This window comes from Apis dorsata, unplaced genomic scaffold, assembly GCF_000469605.1.
Source record: "Apis dorsata unplaced genomic scaffold, Apis dorsata 1.3 scaffold_284, whole genome shotgun sequence".
Taxonomy (NCBI): Eukaryota; Metazoa; Arthropoda; class Insecta; order Hymenoptera; family Apidae; genus Apis; species Apis dorsata.
Genome location: NW_006263559.1, coordinates 356,886 through 362,281, shown reverse-complemented (window position 1 = coordinate 362,281; position 5,396 = coordinate 356,886). Strand labels below are relative to the sequence as shown.

The window sequence follows — 5,396 nt, the reverse complement described above, 5'->3', positions numbered from 1 at the left end:
AAATTAATTTAATAATTTATAAAATTAAGTAAAATAATTAATATAATTTTTATTTTTTTTTTAGAACAAATTTATATTATGATTGATGTTTGATTATTATGTTTTAATTTCTACATTATGCATGTTTCATGTTTTTTACAACAATTTCTATCTTTTTTTTCTTTTTCTGATGATTTTTGTATAAAAAAAAAAAAANATGCATAAAAATAAAAGAAAGAATTAAAATGCAATAAAAAAGAATCAAGCGTTGTAATAATCAAGAATATATAAAAATTTTCATACTTTTTCATTATCTTTAAATTTTTCTTTGACCAATTATATTTATATTTATTTATATATTACTTATTTATATCCAAAAATTTTTTATAATTCAAAAAATTTGGAATTAAATAATTTTTTGAAATTATTTATTTACATTTTTATTTATTATTTTTTTATATTTGATTTATTTATTTCTATTTATATTTATGTTATTTATATATATATATGTTATTTATATTTTATTAAGTTATAAACAATTGAAATTTCTTTTAAATGAAGCGAAACAAAGATAGAAATTATTTCACTTTATCATATCGTTATACAGTCCTATTTTATTTTCGTCTCGCTTCATCTAATATGAATTTAAATTGCTTATAATAAACAAATATCAACGATATTTTGTGTTTGTTAGTTTTTAAAATCGATTATATTAACGAATTTATTATAACGAATATATTATAATGAATATAAATAATTATATATTAATAATTACTTAATCAATTTGAATTTAAATAATAAATTTTAATAATCACTTAGAATTAATATATACTTTTAGCTTTATATATAAATTATATTTTGTTGCTACTTTTTTAAATATCTCAAGAAAAAAAGAAGAAATAAAATAAAATATAAAGAAAAAAAAGAAGAAATATAAAATAAAAAATATTAATTTTGGAATCATATATTTCAATTAATGAAACTCTTAATAAATAATAAATAATACATAAATGAAATTCTTAAATAAAAATCTTAAATAGAAGTTTTTTCGCGATATTTTTTTCTTTAATATGGTAAAAATATGTATATTTTAACTTTCATGTAAAAATTGGAATTCGAAAATTGAAAAAACACCTTGTCACAATTTATATTATTTTAACGAAATAATTAAAAAAATTTTAAATAAAGCTTCTATCCTAAAAACATAAATAAAAAAAGAAAAGAAACAAAAAAAGAATTAAAAAAAAAAAATATTAAAATGTTCTAAAAAATTTCAAAAGTTAAATGCATATTTTTTATTATTTATATGAAATATATGGAAATATTAAGCGAAAAGAGAAAAGAGATCGATTTAGAATAGACTGTAAAGTTTGTTCAACTGTTGTGATGTATTATAAAATACGACAAAATAACGATGATTTAATAAATTATCATGAATTTTAATTGAAATTCGTCTCTGAAAAATAGTTAATAAATTCATAAGAAATGAAAAATTTCGTAATAATTTGAGTATTTAAGAATTAAATTGTTAATATTTTTTTATAAAATATAATGATTGAATTTTATATAAATGAATATAATATTCAAATGTTATTATTTCGAAAATAATTTATTAATGCATAGAAGAATTAATTTACGCACTTATTTCTTAAATATATACGGGCGTATACGTTAATTATTCAGAAAATAATTAATAAATAATTAAAAAATCAAAAAATGATATAATGAAATTTTTGAATATGAATTTTATTTTATATCTATTCTATAATGTTTTTATTTTTGAAATGTCATATTTTATTTCGTTATGCCCATATTTTTCAAAGATTTTAATCAAATATTTAATAATTTATATTATAATTTTTCTTTTATTTCTATGAATTTTATAAATTATGAAACAAATTAAAACTTTCAACAAACAAAATAAATTTATGTTTTAAATTTATTTATATTTTTTTATGTTTATATATATTTATGTTAATTAATAAGAAATTTTTAATTAAAAGTATTAGTTATTATAAATAAAGAATCATATTCTTTATTAATTAAAATAGAAAGTAAGTGAATAAATCTTTGTTAAAACGTTCAAATTTATTTTGTGCATCATTGATTATAAAAAAAAGTTACAAATAATCAACAAAGATTATTTCATAAATACAAAATAAGATAAAAACATTGACAAAGCTATATATAAAGTACACATTTGCTATTTCCACATTTGAATTATAACGATTCAAGAATAATTTTCATACATAATATTAAATGAATAATGCAAATTTGTATTTGGTTTACATTTACAAAGTAATTTTTATTAATATTAATAATAACCTTCTGTAAACAATCTGAATCTTTTGTACTGATTTCTTGAATGAATCTTTCTTTATATTTAATGTGTTGCAAAGAAACTCACTCATATATCGAATATTTGTAAATAATAAAACTCAAATTTATGTCAAAAAAATTGATTATAGGATTTATATTGATTATATTGATTATATGGATATTTTTTGTTTTGATGAGTACTATAAGTCTTAAAATCTTGAAAAATTTTTCTTTAGAATACCCTTTATATTTAATTTCATATAATTCTTATAAATTCTTATAAATTTACTTTATTCTTAAAATTTAATATAATATATTATATTTTCTATAATAATATTTTCTACATTATGTCAAAAAATGTTCAATCTGTAAACGATGTCTCGGTAATCGAGTTTTTCTAGTGATTGAAAAAATTATTTATTAATTGCCTATTGCTTTAATGCAATTTGGATCAAGATGTACTAAGATTAATACATTATTGTTTTAATGTAATCCGAAAAGATCAAAAAAAAGGATATTGAATTGTTCATTAAAAAAGAAATAGTATATATAATATATATATATAAAGCGTAGTTACTATGATTCAAAAGCTTGATTCTCATTCATTTGGTTCATTTTATAGTTATATTATAGTCGATACAATATTAGCAAAAGTTTGTTGATATCAAACTAAATTTGAGCGGCAATGTAAAAAAAGCTTTAAAATGTTATTTGTGACAATATATTTCAAACTCATTAAAATTGGTATCTTTTTATATAAAATAATTACCAAAAATTTTCATCTTCATTTTCATGATAAAAAAAGGAATAATTAGCCTATTTTATTCAACATAAATAATCAATAATGAAATACTTACAATACACAACCATAGAGACGCTTGCAGATTGCTCATCTGCGAAAGTAGATATGACACATATATATTCGCCGGTAAGATCGATACCAGGTTTATTCAATTTCATGGCTCGGTAAGTGGTACATGGATCGTTACTAGCTTTATACTTCAAATCAATGTACTTCCGCGTGATATCTCCAGCCAAAGGATCTCTACCGTATATTGATAGGCCACTTCATTTGTATTGAAAAACTATTTCACTACTAATCCGTTGCTCGATATATTCTCGAGATCGTAATCGCAATCAAGAATTACATAATCGGTATCGTCGGCTTTCACTGACGATGGTATGTTCACGCTTTTTATTACCAGTTGAAAACATTCTGAAAAATAGTAAAAAAAATAAAATTAAAAAAAAAAAAGAAAGAAATTAGGAGAAAAGACAATTTTTTCTTTGTATTTTTTTCTTTTCTTTTTTTTTTTGTATTAAAGACACTGATAAAATCGCGATCGATTTGTTTCAAAAATGTGATAGAAATATATTTACGCAATTGATTACTGGGATATGATACTGCGCAATTTATATATGAACATTGCTTTGATTTTGAATTAAGATTTTTAAAGATTAAATAGAACTATTGAAAGATATTGTTCTTAATTTTATATCAATAGATGAAATAATTTTATGTCAATGATATCATTTCTTCAATTTTATTCATAATTGCGCAATTTTACTTCAATTGCGTAATTTTTTTGAAAATACCATGCAGAATACTAAATCTTTAGACGCATTTATGTTACAAGTTATTCGTTATTCAAAAAAAAGTTTTTAATGCTGAGCGCAAAATCTGCAAATTCAAGTTAAATGACATAGAGAAAGATTTCGAATTAGATTCTAATTTGATAAAAAAAGAAACAAAGTAGAGATATTAGAAAGTCATCATTCAATAGAATGGAGAAAGTCATTCAATTCTGTTTCTGTTTTTTTCAAGATGATATCACAAATTTGTCACATATTTTATTGTTTTCAATATATTGTATTCAATATATGATGTTTATTGATAAATAAATTCACATTTGCATAATTATTGTACAAATAAACACATGTATATATTGTATGATAAATAATGAAAAAAGGAAATTATTGTAATTCCTATGTAATTGTATTTTTTATGATATTGTTATAATGAGATATGGATTGAGAAATTATTCATCCAGTATCAACGTTATTTTGAATATGAATCTAATGAATATCTAATGAATTTCGTTTTGACCGATACAATTTCCATTCATTACAAAAATACGAAATTTGAAACTGTTTTAAAATTTATGAACGTACACGATAGGAAATCAAATCAACTTCGATTCTTTATTGTTTTATTATGAATTTATAATTTTTATTTATTTATTGTTTTGCTTGTTTTTAAAAAATTATACAAAATTGTTAAAGATTGTTAAATATTTTTGTATAATGAGCAAAGCATATTGCAATATAAAAATACATTATTTTATTAAAGAAAATTAAATTAATAATTAAAAATTAAAAATTATATTATATAATTTTATAAAATAATATTATAAATATAATATTATATAATACATAATATTAATAATATTAATAAATATAATAAATTATAATAATAATATATAATATTATAATAAATTAAAGATATTTTATATTATACTTATTATAATATTTGTTGTAATGAGAAAATAAATTCTTCTCTTACTTCCTTTTATTATTATATTATATTATATTATAAATAAGAAATCATTTATAAAAAATAAAATCACTTATAGAATTCTATTTATAATATTAATGAATTATATAAGAACTATAACATTGTTTTAAAATGCAGTTTTAAATAATATATCAATAATATTTAATAAAACAGCATATAATTCCCGAAAAAATATTCGATCATCTTTTAAAAAAAGTTTTAAAATAGATTAACTCTTAAAATTGAATTAAATCACCTAAGTTTTTTCAAAAAATTAGAAAGATTAATTTGCTAGATGATATGTAAAAAAATTTTGAAAAAAATGAAATTGGTCGGAATCACAAAAAAAATAATTGTTTTTTATTTTAATTTTTTTATCTGAATTTGTAATAAAAAGTTATAAATAAAAATAATATATTTTAAAGATTTATGTCAATTATATTGAAAATTTTATCGAAATTGATGCAAAAATAAGCAACAAACATCAAAAGATATAATAATTTTTAAATTTTAGAAGATAATCGAATGAATGAACTATCAGATC

At 18.4% G+C, this 5,396-nt stretch overlaps 1 pseudogene; it reads right to left on the bottom strand.

Moving 5' to 3' along the window:
- Positions 1-5,396, bottom strand: part of LOC102678538 — a 14,528-nt pseudogene that overhangs the window by 7,002 nt on the left and 2,130 nt on the right.